General features: G+C 40.8%; 1 protein-coding gene and 1 long non-coding RNA gene across 3 annotated transcripts in view; one reads left to right on the forward strand and one right to left on the reverse strand.

The window, feature by feature from the left end:
* Positions 1 to 311: 311 nt before the first annotated feature.
* Positions 312 to 3,534, reverse strand: LOC311067770. Its single transcript, XR_014603284.1, has 5 exons — positions 3,155 to 3,534; positions 2,468 to 2,569; positions 1,638 to 1,761; positions 1,368 to 1,483; positions 312 to 682 (listed from the first exon to the last, which is right to left on the reverse strand). It is a non-coding gene; the product is annotated as an uncharacterized lncRNA (long non-coding RNA).
* Positions 3,535 to 18,938: 15,404 nt separating this feature from the next.
* LOC311067762 (NACHT, LRR and PYD domains-containing protein 3) overlaps positions 18,939 to 19,209 on the forward strand; it is a 43,906-nt gene continuing 43,635 nt past the window's right edge. The window contains exon 1 of one of the 2 annotated variants that reach the window (XM_084089834.1): positions 18,939 to 18,989. The gene's annotated coding sequence lies outside the window, so the exon portion shown is untranslated. The remainder of the gene's footprint in view (positions 18,990 to 19,209) is intronic. The other variant, XM_084089835.1, reaches the window with a different exon arrangement.

A 19,209-nucleotide genomic window follows, 5' to 3' on the forward strand; every position in this document is an offset into this window, starting at 1 on the left:
TATTCACATAGCTTCCTTTTATTTCACTGCAAACTGGCATACATGCAAGTATGTGCAACTTTTGTTGCATTGTTGTCCCAAATATCATTAACCAGATCTAAATTTGTATGTCCCAAGTAAAGGAATCATGGTAATTAATTATATTTAGTTATTTATAAGTTATTAATTATATGTAGTTATTTTTAAAGAAATAAGAAATTAAAATTTCTCAAAAGAAAATGTCTATTTACTGTACCAAACACCACTTTCAATACACAACAGTCACCATACTTTATTAAACAACACTTTATTGGAGAACAAAGCATAAAGTTGATAAAGTAGCATAAAGACAAATGAGATTCAAGATAAATAAAAATGTGTCTTCAAAAAAACGTTAACATCATATGAATCCATTCACAGCTGCTGAAGCCACAAAACGTGTGCCAGATAATCATATTCAGTCACCTACAGAAAACAGATTTGATATTGTGTTGGAAAATAATGATTCATTATCACAGCTAAACTGGTTTCTTGCTCTTCCCTGTACGTCTCGATCGTGTTAGTGTTCTTCTTCCTTGTCTAAACAGTTTGTTCAGTTGAAGAACAGAAGAACAGAAGATGTGATCACTGATGTGGTGTAGCTTTTTCTCAACCAGAGGAAGAAGTCTCAACATCCCATTGTCAGGCGTTCTCCAGTCCTGGTCTGAAAGTAAAACAAAAAACAGAAACCATTAAAATAAAGTTGTTTAATGGACAGTCGGGTCAGCTTATGTTCTGCGTTATTTAAAGCAGTGATGGGCTACTCTGGCCCTCAGCATCCACTGTCCTGCAGATTTAGCTCTGACCTCAAACCCTCCTGCCTATTGTCTAGAAGTAAACCTGAAGACTTTGGTTAAAATTTTCAGATATACTCGATTAGGGTTGGAGGTTAACTCTTAATTAACCTCAAAAAGTAGAATGCAAAGGGCCAGAGTTGCCTGTTCCTTACATAAATTTACAAAGCAGCAGTCAGTACGTTATATAATATACACATTGAAGTATATATATATATATATATATATATATATATATATATATATATATATATATATATATATATATATATATATATATATATATATATATATATATATATATACACACACACACACATATATACATTATACCCATATCAACAGCAACATATTTTAAAAGATTTTTAAGAAAGGCATGGTCTCTTTTGAGCCTTTGCCAGTGATGCTTGATTTCTTTCCAGACAACATACTCTTCTGTCAATTGTTTCAAGAGCTTCACTTGGTCAAAAAACAAGTGATAACCTGTACAATGTAAAATTGTCAACATCAAATTATGTACTACATATTACAGCATTGTTTCAATACAAGACATACCAATGGACTAGCGCACTTTTCTGTCTTCTTTGGGCATCAGATGTTCCTTCCTCACCCGAAACAAAGGACTTATTCGATTAGCTTGCGTTGATATAAAGACTGGTCTTCCTTCTCTGCTGTAAAACAAGATAGTCTCGACTTACTCTATGTGCAATTACTATTGTTCTTGAAACACAAATTAAGACAGTTATAAATAAGTTAATTTACCATATGATTCAGGAGAGAACATTTGATGAGTAAAAACTGATTGCAATATTCTAGAAACTTCACCTGGGAAGGGCTGATCACGGCAAGATTTGCTGCGACTCACTAGTAGCTCTTGTAAGGGTTGGCTCTTAAAAGAGCTGTTGAGTTTGATATTGGTAGAGCTTTAAAAAAAAAGGACTAAGTAATCCTGCAAAACAGAAAGGAAGGTAATTTTAATATTACTTGCAAATAGTCAGTTTATAACTGTAGGATGTGTTTTCTGTAAAGAGTGTTGCATAATTAAATGTTAAAAGCATTTTTATGTAATAAGTTCACTGATATGTGGGCATTTCTATGAATAAAAGTATGTCTTTAATAGCAAGCAATAATCATGAAAATGATTTACATGCAAACGGGACAGTTATCAGCAGTGTAACTGATCTGATTATGACAAAATAATCGAGAATCTGATGTAATGTGACAAGTCAGATAAGCTTTTCCACTCTTGCAAACAGAGGTAGGTTATGAGGTGTGGAGAGACATCATGTATCACTGGAACATAAACAGACGGGGACCAATTTGCAATTAATATAAACTTTCTGACAGTGTGTGTGACATCCGACAACTTTCCAAGAAGTGGCGCAACCGATTTACAAATATCGCGATTAATATGTACAGGAATTGAGGCAGTAGCCAATGACAACACTAGGAGTAAAAGCTGCAGGATTGTGTACGAGTATACAAATATGTACGAGTATCATACGAATTTGACAACTTGTTAAATCTTGTGAATTATTAAGACTTTCAGTCTATGTTTGTACTGATTGGGCTATGGGTTTTGTGAGAAAAGTTTTAAGAAACAACAAATGCTTGATAAAATGTTTGATTTAGGGTTAAAACCAACACATACATACCATTGTGAATATTTGCCTTTGCAGCTGTCCGTCTCCTCCGTTTACTTCTCCTCAAACAATAATGGGCTGACTGAGTCCGAAAGGCCCTTTTGGTCTTTTCAGCTGAAAAAAGAGAAAAGAAAATATCATTATGTATAATATATAGGATTATTTAAAGGAAAAAGTACTGATATACCTTACAAATATTGGATGTTACATTATAAAGCCTTACAAGCATGGCAAGTGTTGTGGTTAATATGCATTTACAACATATCACTTTAAAACTATCAATACTGAGGTAAAAGCATGGTAAGTTTTGTGATTACTGTCCTTACTAAACCAATCACAGTAAAACTAAGGTTACTGAGGTTTAAAGCATGGTAAGTTTTGTGGTTACTGTGCATTTACAATAAGTACCACATTAAAACTACAAATAGTGTGGTAAAAGCATGGTAAGTTTTGTGATTACTGTGCTTCTACTACAAATACAACTTTGGAACTAATTGTACTATTTTTAATCTGATATGAATATCTAGGCCTATAGCACGTCACGTGACAGGCAGTGTTAATCACCCTGTTTTGAATTAGAAAGCAATGAAACGCAAAGTCTCCGTGGAGATGGCAGATATAATGGCAGATTAATATCGACAAACAGAAAAGACATGATATCACACATTATTAGGACAGCGTATTTAGGTATTTACTTACCAACATCTGACACACGTGAACTGATGCCAAATATCGCGATGTGTTCGGAACGAGACTTCTTCAGCGCGATTTCCTAATGATAAAATATAATTTTAAAAATATCAATAAACAGCAAAGCAATCCAGCTTCCCTGGCAATAAGACCGAAATAATAACATTAAAAAAATACATAAAAATACATAAGATCTCGTGAATAAATGTTGATTAAACAGCTTCTCTGCTGCAGCCGACAGGCAGAAAGAATCGTGCTGTTATCACGAAAGACGCTTCCCATTGAAAATACATTAGTTTAAAAAACGTGCTGGTATTACGAAAATAACGAAATAAACGTGTCCGTGGCACGAATCAATAGATTAAATTACGTGACCATATCACGAACTGCCGTGAGACTGGGTTGCAACCAAACAAAATCTCATTATTTAAATCTTATTACTGAAATATGTAGACACAATGATTTCATTTTTTTTTTTTTTCAAAGAATTAAATTCACTATTACATTCATCAGAGGCTTTAGTAATGTAGACATTTCATTTGATGTGATATTTATACACTGTTGCATATGCAAAACTCACCTGACTGAAATATGTACACATACACAACAAAGATTACACATACATTTTAGAAGAAAATGGTGGTTGACTATTGGTTATTGTAACAGTGTGGTGTACTCAGGAACAGGCTGAAGACTCAGAAGATGAAATCCAAACAACACTTTAATAATAACACTCAAGAACTCACATTAACACAACAGTGTAGGAGAAGAAACAACTTAAGTAGTGAACACAACAAGGATAATTACTAAACACAGCTGACACACATGAACTAATAATGATGGTAACCATGGAGACGGACGAGTAGCGAGAAACTGAACAAAGAAAGTCCATGAACAAAACTAAACTGAACTGAATGTGACAGTTTCGATTATCTATATATATATTTTTTGCAGTCTTCCTCTTGTGGGAACGTGTGTAACTGATAAGGCCTATTCTGGATACGCACACTTTGGAATACTATAGGCACGAAAAGGATGCTCTCAGAGGTGCAGCTGTGGAGTTCTCCTTGTGTTGCATGGTAGCCATGACTCTTTCTCGCCGACACTGGCTGCGTTCCAATCCAAAATTGTCATGCCCTTCAATTGCTAATTTCCTTCCGTCTCGTTCACTCGGATGTACATCATTGCTTAAGTTGCACGAGTGCCCACTACAGGCGGAAACTGCAACGGGCTGAATTGGAACATCCTAAGCCCTTGATCACTTGGAATCAGCTATGGAGTTGATTTATTATTTAATTGTTAATTATTAGTTGTTTGTTGTTGTGGTGGTGATTAGACAAGATCTGTGGTGACATCACAATCGTACTGCAGTGTGGGACATATAGGTGCCTGAAGTGTACATATGAAGTAGACTCGCTCCCTCGGTCAAAATCGAGGGAACGAGGGTCTGTCCATATAAACTTCCCTCATCCACTTCACGAAGTGGAACGCACTTCAAAATGGCGGCAGGGATTCCCCCGAGGGGAAGTGCTTAGGGAAGTTCGCAAGTGCGTGTCTAAAAGTGGACTGGAACGCAGCAACTGTTTGGACTTTCTATAGGCTTGGTTGATTGCTAAGCACCAGCTGGATCTGTCCTCAGCTCTGGATTCCAGTTCTGCCACAGGAAAATCAAAGTACTATAGACTTCCTTTGATCATTGTAACAATTCTGTCACAACTCCTGTGGCCTTGATACAGCAGGGTACGAGGGAAATGGGAACTGCCCATATGTATAACATGGCCTGTCCAATGAAGCCAGGCATTAATAATCATCGCCTTGACACTGACCAGGCCGGCTCTGTCCTGATATTTGATACCCGGACAGAGTGGTACTTGCTGTTTATTTGTAATTATTTTTGAAATTCACTAGCAATTTCTGAGTGAAAAATGGGTAAGTAAAACAAATTTACTGCGTAACTTTTGGTAATTATTGTGTACCTATAATGTACGTATGTGTAGGTGTAAGGTAACAATATGTACAGTTTGGGGAATAAAGGGGTAACAACCAGGAAAATTAACAAATTTATAGTATTTTAGAACTATAAATACACAAAAAATTTTTTCAGCAGCAGCAGAGGAATCAACCAACCAACACAATTTCAGATGACAGATGAATACAAAAGGATTAAACCTAACCTTAAATCTAAACTAATTTTAAACATTTGAACCAGGGCTGTCAAGCTCCAAAAAGACATAAAAGTAGTCTGTACTCCTACTCTGTTTTCCAAGCCATCTGAAGCCATCTGAAGCCATATGATAGTTTTGTGTGTTTCAGTATAGATTTTATTTTGGTTTTTAGGTTATTTATTAAATGTATTCATTTAAATATACTCTTAAATTCTGCCAAGAAGTTATGAATGCTGGAAGCACTACAGAAGAAACCGTGCACATGAAAACATGTTATAGTACTGTAGAGTGAAATGTTGCATGTGTACAAATAAACCTATCAACATTTTTTGCCATTTTCGGAGATATTTTGCAAACACCCACTGTTTGCAATATATGTATATTTAATATTTAATACATGTATGTATATTTAAGTGTCCACAAAGTAAAATGCATAGTTTCCTCATATCACAGTTGTGAAAGGAAATGAAGGTGATTGTTTCAATGTAACTACTTTCATTTTCCTACTTCCTCTGGTGATTCTATCCCTTTACTAGAAAAAATGAAACGTGTAGTGGAGCACCAGCTATTGCATGTAGTAATTTGCAGCTGTGGATCAGAGTCAAAGACCAAACTTACTTCCTCCAGGGGTCTGCAGGTGAGAACATCTCGGGGCAAGAGAAACTTAAATTACAAATTCCCAATGAAATGAAATTTGCCACCTTTGTCAACGATGGCCCCTCTTATCTTTTTGAGGAAAGACTTGTCAAAATTGAGACAGATGAAAATATTCTTGGCAATCCAGAATTGGTAGAGACATGGATGGTAATACATATTTCTAAGCATGGCAAACTGTTGCATGGCATCGGTGATTGCAGAGCACGAAGAACATTAAAAATGACCAATGAGAAGTGCCGTAAACTAAATCATACTTGCCGCGCAATTGTCCGTGACTTCTCTTATAAAACAGCATTGTTTTTTTCAGTGTAAACTCTAAAAAATAGATCAATCTAAAAGAATGTTTAAGAGTAAGCATGTTGAAGATTAGCCGATGGGCTGTCGATTCTTTAAATGATAAGCTATTTCTTGTCATTACGCTGTTTTTGGTCAAGGTTTCAGGCTTGTCTTCAAGTGGCTTATAGGATGTATGCGCAACAGCTAGAGAATACCCATAATGCAGTTTGAGTGTTGCGTGTAGCAAAAGCTACAGCCCTTCCAGTGCACACAAACAGAGTCCAAATTCTCTCATTAGTTTTCATTCTGTTACAAGGTTGCAGCAGACATGAAACAGGATGTAAATGCAGCAGCTTTATTCAAAAACAAACTCAAAACACAATCTCAGGAACATGAACATAACAATCAACTACATGCAATGTAAAACTGACAGAAACACAAGGCTTAAATAGACAACAAACAGGCGAGACTAATTAATGAGACACACCCGAACTGAAACTCAAATCAAATCAGTAACCATGGAAACAAACAGGCAGGGGGTGGAGCAAGACATGACTGAATTTATTAACAGATTAACCAAACACAGATTAGAACAGAAATCAAGACAAACTGACAACGGGCACGTTCAAGTTCAAAACGGTGCGCAACGTTTTGCTACGGTTTCCGGGTTGAACGTCATGTTTCCTGGAAACGGCGTGCACCGGTGTGCAACAGGGTTTGAGATACGTTTTCTCTTGTTTGGTGGGTGTGTCAGAACTGCAGTCCAATCAGCAGCAACATGTATATAAAGCACGCAGTATTAAAGTGAACCCGCACAGTGGGTTCAAGGAAAGTAATTTACAAATGTGTTCGATGCAGCTCGGTATACGCAACAACTGAGGATATTAGAAGACATGTTTGTCGTAAGTTTTATTGTAAAAATATAGGATATCAACATAATGATGTAGTTGTTTATATTTTTAGCTTCATTGCAAGTGTATGACATTTGGTATAGAAATAAACAATGGTAATTAAGTGCTTTTCCTAAAAATGAGAAAGAAAATACAGGTATTAAAACAGTATGAACTACAAATAAAGTCAGTATGTGAGGCTAAATAGATGTGTTTTAGTCTGAATTAGGTAAGATGTGTGCTTCCATTTCAGTTTCCACAAATCCCTTCACTCGATTGGGATGTTCTCTTTTGTTCTGGGCGGCAAGTGCAGTAACTGTAACATCGGGCATATTTTGTAGTATTAAACACATATTTATACCGACTTAATCAGGCTCCGAAAATTCTTCACAAAGAACACAAAGAATGGCCTTCTCAGCTGCCATAGTTGCAACTCTTGCGTCATCAGAACAGTGTGTTCAACGCATCACCGTTTCTGTTTAAAAAAACGTTGTGCAACGTTTTTGTCGGGGCTGAACGCAGCCAACGTGACACATTCACTCCTTCAAGTGAATTATATTAGTGGACTAATGTGGGAAATAGCGAATGAGGGTAAAGGGGTGTCACATGGACATTCTATTTTGTATCTGGTTTTATTTAAAAAACAATATAAAACCATAAAATTATTATACATTTAAAAAAAAAATGTATTTATTCCCATTTGCCTGTGTTTTAATTATTCTCCTCTGTTACTTATTGCAATCTTGTGTGTTACTATCCATTAGTTCCCTCGTTTGCAACACGTGCTCATTCAATCATCTTTGTTTGCCCTTAGTAAAGGCCGCCTCTGCAGTAGAAAATCAATCCCACTTGCGTCTTAATGAGATGATGAGGAAAGAATTGCAATACAGGATCACTGGACTAAAAATAGCATTACCTTCCAAAGGATCCTAATGCTTGGAATGTGGTTATTTATTTTAAATTATGTCTCAGTTGAGCATTATTTATTTATATTCGGTTCATTTCACTGTGGATTACTTGGTAAATCAGTCGCAATTTCGTCCCAGGCTTTGCAAACAGACTTTTACGATATGGACTGGACAGTAATGCCACAACATGTAAGTAACTGTGTTCATGATTTATGATATGTAATGATTCATGTACAGTCAGATGTTCTTTGTCTACGTGTCAATAAATCAAACCCCTGACTAAACGGTCAATTTCACATTGTTTCTCTTAGTAGGATGAAAATAATGTTATTTAAACTGTGTTTAAATTATATATAGAATATATATATATATATATATATTATCAAAGAACGCCCCCTTTACAAACAGCGCGAGTTTATCTGTGACTGAATTCTGGGATCTCGCCAAAATCAACAAATCTCTTATTTACATTGTGTTTGCACTGATAGTTACAGTATAATGAAATAATTTGTTAGCAGTGTTGGGTAAGTTACTTTAAAAAAGTAATTAGTTACGTCTCACAAAAAGTAACTGAGTTAGTAAGTAAGTAAGTAAGTAATTTTAATTTATAAAGCACATTTACACACAGCGCAAGCTGACCAAAGTGCTGTACACTCAATGACCAAAAAAGCACAGTTAGAATAAAAACACATAGCACCAATAATCACAATTGTATGAAACATAAAAAAAATAAATAAAAATAAAAACTTTCAATCTCAGAGCACACAACACAGAAAATACAGATAACAAACAGGAGTGCCAAATTTAAGGAGCAAGAAAGGCCTGGGAATAAAAATGAGTTTTTAACTTAGATTTGAATGCGACAATGGAGGGGGCAGATCTAATATCCTGGGGGAGCTGGTTCCACAAACGCGGACCAGCGACTGCAAAAGCTCTATCACCCTTCTGTTTAAGCCGTGAGCGCGGCACAAACAGGAGCCCTTTATTTGACGATCGTAATGACCTTTGTACTGAATGTGGCTGTACAAGGTTAGTGATATAAGTTGGGGCGAGCCCATTAAGTGCCTTAAAAACAAACAGTAAAACTTTAAACTGAATCCTAAAATGAACTGGTAGCCAATGCAAGGAGGCCAGAACTGGGGTGATGTGCTCACGCTTCCTAGTGCCAGTTAAAAGGCGCGCTGCTGCGTTTTGCACCAGCTGCAAGCGTCTAAGAGATGATTGTGGGAGGCCGAGGTAGAGAGAATTACAATAATCCAGCCGTGATGTTATAAAGGCATGGATAACTTTCTCAAGGTCATTATAAGATAGAAAAGACTTTATCCGTGAAATCATTCTAAGCTGATAACAACTATTTTTGACAACTGAACTAATCTGTTTGTTAAGGCAGAGTTCTGAGTCAAGTCAAGTTTCTGACATAAGGTTTGATGAATGGAGTGAGGTGGCCTAAATTTTGCTCCACAGTGCATCTTGCCTTGCGAGAACCAAAAATAATGACTTCTGTCTTATCATCATTTAGCTGGAGAAAATTGTTAGCCATCCAATTTTTAATGTCATCAAGACAGACTAGGAGAGAATGTATGGAATCCCGAGATTTTAAAGGCAAGTACAGCTGTGTGTCATCCGCATAGAGGTGAAAAGAGATGTTGTGCTTCCTTATGATATCACCCAGTGGGAGCATATACAGGTTAAAAAGCATAGGACCCAAGATGGACCCCTGAGGGACACCGTATGAAACGGAAGCAGAGGATGAGGAGAACTTGCCAATCGATACTGAGAAAGTCCTATCCTTGAGATAGGATCTGAACCAAAGTAATGCGGTCTCCCTAATGCCCACCTGCTGATCAAGGCGAGTAAGGAGGATGTTGTGATCAACGGTGTCGAAAGCAGCACTAAGATCCAGTAATATCAAGATGGCATTATCACCTGAATCTAGTGTGAGAAAAAAATCATTAGTTACTTTGAGTAAAGCTGATTCAGTGCTATGAAATGATCTAAAACCTGACTGGAAAGGTTCTAGTATGTTATGGGTGGTCAAAAAGGGAAGCAGCTGTGACAAAACAGCTTTTTCCAGAATTTTAGAAATAAAAGGAAGCTTAGAAATGGGACGGTAGTTATTTAGACATTTACCATCAAGATTGTGTTTTTTAAGCAGGGGTTGGACAATCGCATGCTTAAAACATGTAGGGACAGTGCCAGATGCAAGACATGAATTTAAAATGACCTGAATGGACGGGCCAACTACATCAAAAACATCCTTTATAATAAAAGATGGAATAGAATCACAAGATGAAGTAGTAAGTTTCATATGTGAAACTAAATTCCTCAATTCAGTGAGAGAGATGGGCTGAAATTGGTTAAAAATAGCTAATGCACCAGAGCAACCAGGCGGAGTAACAGATGAGGTGAGGGTAAACACTGATCTAAAGTTCTCAATTTTATTAGTAAAAAACTTAAGAAATTTCTCACAAGCATCAGTGGATGCATCAGCAACTGGGGAATTTGAGGGGTTGATCACAGAGTTTATAGTACTGAATAAAATTTTTGGTCTGTTTGTGTGTTTACTGATCAAATCAGAAAGATGCTTTGCTCTGGCTATTTTTGCAGCTGCCTGAAAAGAAGCTAATGCAGATGTAAAAATTTGAAATGAAACATTGAGATGATCCTTTTTCCATTTCCGTTCAGCTATACGGCAAGCCCGCCTAAGAGAGCGCGTATCCTCATCTAACCAGTAATGAGATTTTAATTTGGGGCGAGTGTATATAAAAGGTGCTACAGAGTCAAGTATGGAAGAGCAAGATGAGTGAAAAAGGGTAACTAATTCATCCGTGCTAGAGGAGAACGATGCCGCTGTTGCAATAGTAGAAGCAACATTTTCACTCAAAAAACTATAAGAAAACTGAACTGCAGTGAGAGGATGTATCTGGCGAGAGTAACAGTCCTGAACTCTGACAGTTTGCAGAGGACTAAAAAGGGTAATGTCAAATATAATGGGCTTATGATCAGAGAAAGTGGCCTCCTCAATCATAATGTTATCAACAGTAAAACCATAAGATAAAATTAGATCAAGAGTATGTCCCAGCTTGTGAGTAGCTTTATCTATATGTTGCGTAAGGCCAAAGGCATCTATTAGATCACAGAATTCGCTAACCATAGGTCTATCTGGACAGCAGACATGAATATTGAAGTCACCAAGTATAAGGAGACGATCATACAGTGACACAAAATGAGAAAGAAAGTCAGAGAATTCTGTTATAAAGTCTTTGTCTGGCTTAGGGGGCCTATAGATCAGTGCACAGACCAATGATGACATAGTAGATTCTACAATTACACATTGCAGTTCAAAGGAGGAAAAACTCCCTGCAGATAGTGTATGTAATTTAAAAGTGTTCCTAAAAACAAGAGCCACACCACCTCCTCTTCCAACGCTCCTTGGCGTGCTAATAAATGAACAATTAGTTGGACAAAGTTCACTAAAAACAGACGACTGGCCAACTCCAGCACTAATCCATGTCTCAGTTAAAAACAGGAAGTCCAAATTATGACGAGAAAAAAAGTCATTGAGAATGAAAGTCTTGTTAGACACTGACCTGCTATTGACCAGAGACATTTTAGCATTTGAGTAAACCGCAGCCTGGGGGCAGTGAGAGTATTCCAAAGAGCGAATGTTCAGCGAATTTACACCACCACTACGGATACGCAGTCTCGGTTGAGCAGGTTTGACGTACATTTGGGGTCTATGCAGGGTGATGTGAACGTGACAAGAGTACCTCAGATCCCACGAACGTCGAGCCAGGTAGAGACCTTTCCGATCTAGGATGTCCGCAGAGAGACGGCAGGGACCTAATTGTGCGGTAAAAGCACTCGCTCCACTCCTGATCTTCACCCGGATGCCTCCACGTTTGCCTCGGCGCCTCCGACGCTTTCTCCGGTTAGAGATGCAGCAAGGAAGCCGAATGACGCACTCCGCGATAGGGTAAATAAACGGAGGGTGACAACCGTCGTTGAGAACAGGGTTCACCGATGCGTTTCTGAGATCCAACAAAGTTTTGTGATCATAGGACCTTGTTGTAGCAGCAACAGAACAGTGCCGACATATCGTAAATGACAACACAAACAAACATAGTAGAAGTTGACGGAGCTGACGGCAAGCCGACAAACACACTGGCGCCATCATGCTCACGTCAACGTAAGGCCGGTGACACACTGGTTTTACAGTGTTACATCAACTGGGTTACATCATTACAAAAGTAACTATTACCAGGGAAAATAACTATTGCGTTACTTTAAAATAAATAAATAAATATGTGAAAGAACTTGGATACCCCCAATATTAAATATGTTAAATGAATGAAATGGACACTAAATAGAATACATTATTATTATTATAAAACAGTGTACACTAATCTACACTATTTAAATGTTGCTGTGGGACAATGTGAGAGACACATATTAACTTAAATATTAAAATATTGTCATTACATATAGTGGAATAACAAAACACAATAGATGGTTTAGAACTTTTAATATTTATTGCACAGACCACAATTCGCCAACACATAAGTAAAAATAAACTATGCTTCTTAAGAAATGTGCCAAAAATAAATAAATAGTAATAAAAAATATATACATACACATACAGTAGTGCAAATTAAAATGATAAAACTCACACATCTTTACAATTGGTAGACATACTGTATAGCCAACTTGAAGTATTTTCTTCCTCACAAAGTAAACAGTTTAACAAAAAGTGCTCTCAATATAATACTGAACAATGTACCAACATAAATAATAATAATAATAAAATATAATATTTTTGGGTTTATTTTTATAACCGGCCGGTGCTAAGTGGATCGGGCGGCAGTCGAAGGCGGGGGCCTAGACAACCCGATCCCTGGACGCGGAATCTAGCTCTAGGGACATGGAATGTCACCTCTCTGGCGGGGAAGGAGCCTGAGGTTGTGCGTGAGGTTCAGAGATTCCGACTAGAGATAGTTGGGATCACCTCTACGCACGGCTTGGGCTCTGGAACCACACTCCTCGAGAGAGGATGGACTCTTCACCACTCTGGAGTTGCCCATGGTGAGAGGCGGCGGGCTGGTGTGGGTTTGCTTATAGCCCCCAGCTCAGCCGCCATGTGTTGGAGTTCACCCCGGTGAACGAGAGGGTCGCTTCCCTACGCCTTCGGGTCGGGGATAGGTCTCTCACTGTCGTTTGTGCTTACGGGCCGAATGGCAGTGCAGAGTACCCGGCCTTCTTGGAGTCTCTGGGAGGGGTGCTGGAAAGTGCTCCGACTGGGGACTCCGTCGTTCTACTGGGGGACTTCAACGCCCACGTGGGCAGCGACAGTGACACCTGGAGGGGCGTGATTGGGAGGAACGGCCCCCCTGATCTGAACCCGAGTGGTGTTCTGTTATTGGACTTCTGTGCTAGTTACAGCTTGTCCATAACGAACACCATGTTCAAGCATAAGGGTGTCCATCAGTGCACATGGCACCAGGACACCCTAGGCCGGAGGTCGATGATCGACTTTGTGGTCATTTCATCCGACCTCCGGCCGTATGTCTTGGACACTCGGGTGTAGAGAGGGGCCGAGCTGTCAACTGATCACCACCTGGTGGTGAGTTGGATCCGATGGCGGGGGAGGAAGCTGGACAGACTCGGCAGACCCAAACGTACTGTGAGGGTCTGTTGGGAACGTTTGGCCGAATCTCCTGTCAGAGAGATCTTCAACTCCCACCTCCGGCAGAGCTTCGACCAGATCCCGAGGGAGTCTGGAGATATTGAGTCCGAGTGGACCATGTTCTCCACCTCCATTGTCAACGCGGCCACTCGGAGCTGTGGCCGTAAGGTCTCCGGTGCCTGTCGAGGCGGCAATCCCCGAACCCGGTGGTGGACACCGGAAGTAAGGGATGCCGTCAAGCTGAAGAAGGAGTCCTATCGGGCCTGGCTGGCTTGTGGGACTCCTGAGGCAGCTGATGGGTACCGACAGGCCAAGCGGACTGCAGCCCGGGTGGTTGTGGAGGCAAAAACTCGGGCCTGGGAGGAGTTCGGTGAGGCCATGGAGAAGGACTATCGGTCGGCCTCGAAGAGATTCTGGCAAACCGTCCGGCGCCTCAGGAGGGGGAAGCAGTGCCCTACCAACGCTGTTTACAGTGGAGGTGGGCAGCTGTTGACCTCGACTGGGGATATCACCGGACGGTGGAAGGAATACTATGAGGATCTCCTCAATCCCGCCGTCACGTCTTCCATTGAGGAAGCAGAGGCTGAGGGCTCGGAGGCGGACTCGTCCATCACCCAAGCTGAAGTCACCGAGGTAGTCAAGAAACTCCTCGGTGGCAAGGCACCGGGGGTGGATGAGATCCGCCCTGAGTACCTCAAGTCTCTGGATGTTGTGGGGCTGCCTTGGCTGACACGCCTCTGCAACATCGCGTGGCGGTCGGGGACAGTACCTTTGGACTGGCAGACCGGGGTGGTGGTCCCTCTTTTCAAGAAGGGGGATCGGAGGGTGTGCTCCAACTATAGGGGGATCACACTTCTCAGCCTCCCTGGGAAAGTCTATGCCAGGGTACTGGAGAGGAGAATCCGGCCGATAGTAGAACCTCGGATTCAGGAGGAACAGTGTGGTTTTCGTCCTGGTCGTGGAACACTGGACCAGCTCTATACCCTCTACAGGGTGCTGGAGGGCTCATGGGAGTTTGCCCAACCAATCCACATGTGCTTTGTGGATTTGGAGAAGGCATTCGACTGTGTCCCTCGCGGCGGCCTGTGGAGGGTGCTCCGGGAGTATGGGGTCCGGGGCCCTTTGCTAAGGGCTATCCGGTCCCTGTACGACCGGAGCAGGAGCTTGGTTCGTATTGCCAGCAGTAAGTCAGACTTGTTCCCGGTGCGTGTTGGACTCCGGCAGGGCTGCCCTTTGTCGCCGGTTCTGTTCATAATTTTTATGGACAGAATTTCTAGGCGCAGCCAGGGGCCGGAGGGGGTCAGGTTTGGGGACCACACGATTTCATCTCTGCTCTTTGCGGATGATGTTGTCGTGTTGGCCTCATCAAACCAGGACCTCCAGCATGCACTGGGACGGTTTGCAGCCGAGTGTGAAGCGGCTGGGATGAAAATCAGCACCTCCAAATCCGAGGCCATGGTTCTCAGTCGGAAAAGGGTGGTTTGCCCGCTTCAGGTTGGTGGAGAGCTCCTGCCTCAAGTGGAGGAGTTCAAGTATCTTGGGGTCTTGTTCACGAGTGAGGGAAGGATGGAACGGGAGATTGACAGGCGGATCGGTGCAGCTTCTGCAGTAATGCGGTCCCTGTACCGGTCTGTCGTGGTGAAGAAGGAGCTGAGCCGCAAGGCGAAGCTCTCGATTTACCAGTCAATCTACGTTCCTACTCTCACCTATGGTCATGAGCTGTGGGTCATGACCGAAAGGACAAGATCCCGGGTACAAGCGGCCGAAATGAGCTTTCTCCGCAGGGTGGCTGGGCGATCCCTTAGAGATAGGGTGAGAAGCTCGGTCACTCGGGAGGAGCTCAGAGTAGAGCCGCTGCTCCTCCACATCGAGAGGGGTCAGTTGAGGTGGCTCGGGCATCTTTTCCGGATGCCTCCTGGACGCCTTCCCGGGAAGGTGTTCCGGGCATGTCCCACCGAGAGGAGACCCCGGGGAAGACCTAGGACACGCTGGAGAGACTATGTCTCCCGGCTGGCCTGGGAACGCCTCGGTGTCCCCCCGGAAGAGCTGGAGGAAGTGTCTAGGGAGAGGGAAGTCTGGGCATCCCTGCTTAGACTGCTGCCCCCGCGACCCGGCCCCGGATAAGCGGTAGAAGATGGATGGATGGATGGATGGATTTTTATAACCTACAGAGAACGTCATCATCAGAGGCTATTTAAGCCGAATTCTAGTTGTGTTTGCCGCACGTGTTCACAACCGGTCAAACAAAGATGGTCTCTCTCTCGCACTGTCGAGTGCGCTCGTGGCGTTCGCCTTGCTTTTGTCCAGTCCGGCGCCTCATAAACACACACGCACCAGAGAAAAAACTTAGCAGGTCCTAGCAGGCTGAGAGAGAGCCTACTCGGATGTAAATCGCTTCAGTGAGCTCAATTATAGTAACGCCGCATTTCATTGTCAGTAACGGTAACAGCGTTGTAATGGAGGAAACAGTAATTAGTTTGATTACTCGTTACTGAAAAAAATAACGCCATTAGTAACGCCGTATATTTATAATGCCGTTATTCCCATCACTGTTCGTTAGTGTGCAGAAATCGAGTTGCAATGACAAGATCACTGCATTTATGCACTCAACATGTCTGTGATCGGCTACAATGCTCTCATCACTGCAACTTTTCATACCACAATCTAAATATAATGCTATAGATCTAAATATAATGGTATAATCAACACTTTTCCTGATTAGATAACCTTGAGAGCTGTAACAGTAAAAAAGTGCTAAAAGTTAGAGAGTTCCACATGTAGCTATTTCATATGCAAAGATGTTAGCCTGATTGGCTAATCAGCAGTGGGCGTTTACACTGAAGTCTCATACCAGATACGCCCCTTAAAACAGAGCGTTCAAATCAGAGGCTAAAATCAGGGTAGGAAAATGTCTTTTATTTCTAAACTATGACCATTTTTTATGTAAAAAACATACATTATAAGTGCACCTCAGGAAACATTATAAAACAATAAAACAATGCAGTCCATAACCCCTTTAAATCTTGGGTATTTAAAGGTGCTCTAAGTGATGTTGGGTGACGTCACTTCTTGTTGACGTTTAAAGTGTTGTCAAACAAAACGGAGGCTAGCTAGACCCTCCCTCCTCCTCATCCGCGCACTAACCCCCCAAACCCCACCCCAAATCTTTCTTGTCGGTTATTGGCTGGAACAGTTTGTTATGTTTCGTGGTGCGGGTGACAGGGACAAGACCAATAGCAAAAAAGTACACACACACACACACATACGGGACGGGAGAGACAGATATAAGGGAATTAAGAGATGGAAAAGGGAAGAGAAAGTGCAGTTCTAGAGAGAATCTTTAATTATTTTGCACAACCCCAGCCTAAGGATTTAAACCTTTTTTTATGTGATGGAAAAATACAAATACCTACAAAAAATAAGATTGTCCTTGGTTTCAAATTTTATTGTGGGTGTATGGGATGGCCTGAATGAGTGTGAGATTTCCCGGCCAGATATTTTGTTCCAGTCCGGCCCTGTTGCACTTTGATAAGCCTATTACGCTATTTATGCCATGAATAGTTTGTGTGTATTCTGCATCAGCAAATAGTCTGAAATGTATCAAACTGGTATAAATTAAGCGTGGTACTGTACATTTCAGTGTCTGTGATCGTCATGACGGCCAGCCGTTAATACCTAGAATATCAAAATCGACTGCTGGCGGTAGATCCTTATTTAGCACCAAAACTTTGGTACAATCTTCCTAACATTGTCCGGGAAACAGGCACATACTATCAGTTCAGATCTAGACTAAAAACACATCTCTTTGACCTAGCATACACATAACACATTATAGACTTCTATAATTCAATGTTAGGCTGCATAGATTAGGTCAGCCAGAACCGGGAACTCTTCCCATAATGTACTCGTTACATCATAAGAAGAATGGCGTCTACGCTAATATTAGTCTATCTGTTTATCCCGAGGTTTACCGCAGTCCGCCGGATCCAGACTGTATCCAGATCTGATGAAGGACCTGCGCCTGGATGTGACGACAACGCAGTCCTGAAGTGTCAACTAGTCTCTCCCCTGTGAAGGCCTCCTTCCCTTCCCTTTACCTCTGTACAGATAAAACGTTGTCGGGATAATTCCGGTTCATGTGGCTACGCGGAAGCGATAAAAATTCTGTATTATAAATTTTAAGGCCAGACATGTAGTTTGTTGAGGGTTGGTTTGTAAAGAAGGACTATACGCCTGCGCACATATATATTCAAATGCCCATACCTATAGACTAAACACGTAATACACATGTGCACGCCATCAGCGTTTTCACAGGTTTGCGTTTTTAAAGTTTGCACAGAGAGAACTTAAGAGTTTTCTGTTAGAACGGTGTCGTGTTAGCGGCCCCTAAGTTAATAATTAATGATCGTTGCGACGGAAGTGAATCAATCAAAACTAACTTTAGCTGGACAATTATTTATTCTAGAGCTGCTGTAAAGCCAAAACAATCTCTGTTACTTTAATTTCCTATTATCACTGTAAAAAGCTGTTTTGAAACAATCTACATTGTTAAAAGCGCTATATAAATGAAGGTGACTTGACTTGACTTCCTTTTTTTAAAATATAGGAAATAATAAATACAAAATGGGAAAATATACAATCTTCTCACTTTTAAAGTTTGTGTTCTTTGAATTCAGTCAAAGGCCAATCTGTGGTGTTCATTTCCTCTATTGGTACATATTCTCTTCATGCAAATTCAGGTCAGAGTTCACCATACTTGAACTTTCAGATGCAGTGAAATACAAAACTTGTCTGCAGTTACAAGACGTTTGCTCCATAGACTTTCATTCTGCATGCGGAAGACCGGACACACAAGCTCAAACTAAGAAGTTATGCATTTATTGTCATCTAGAGTCATCTAGTTTTGCTCACCACTAAAGTAAGTTCATCTGCACATTGCACTTTGTTGGAATAGCCTCTTGTTACTTTAAGTTTAATAAACAGTTGTCTTTCTTGTTTAAGCCACATAGGGGAATCATTTAAATTATCCTATAAATGCATTTTAAAAATACTATTCAAAGCTAATCAATTTCCAAATCCAAAAGTAGCTGTTACTGTGCGCAAGAGTCTCGAGTAAATGTTTAACTCTAAATGGGTACACCTCAGTACAGCGTCTGAATAGCATACGCCTGCTTCCCAGAAAATAAACTCCTCCCCGTTTGAATTTAATGCTGCGCCACACTATAAGTGAAAGTGAAAGTACCAATGCCGCGAGCCTACGTGTCGGTGAGTTAAAAAAACACTGTTCATCTATTGAATCATTATTGGTTTAATCTATGATAGATTACTAAACTACTATCCCCGCTGATGTTTTTATGTTAACCTGCAGCACTTTGGAGCACACTGCAGGAAAACGACATACGAAATAACATTCAGTAGCCTAATATGTTTTTAAATAGGCCAACAATGTTGGTTATGTGTAGGCCTAAGACGTATTATTTAGATC

The sequence above is a fragment of the Abramis brama genome, assembly GCF_963993115.1.
Source record: "Abramis brama genome assembly, chromosome: 17".
Classification (NCBI taxonomy): domain Eukaryota; kingdom Metazoa; phylum Chordata; class Actinopteri; order Cypriniformes; family Leuciscidae; genus Abramis; species Abramis brama.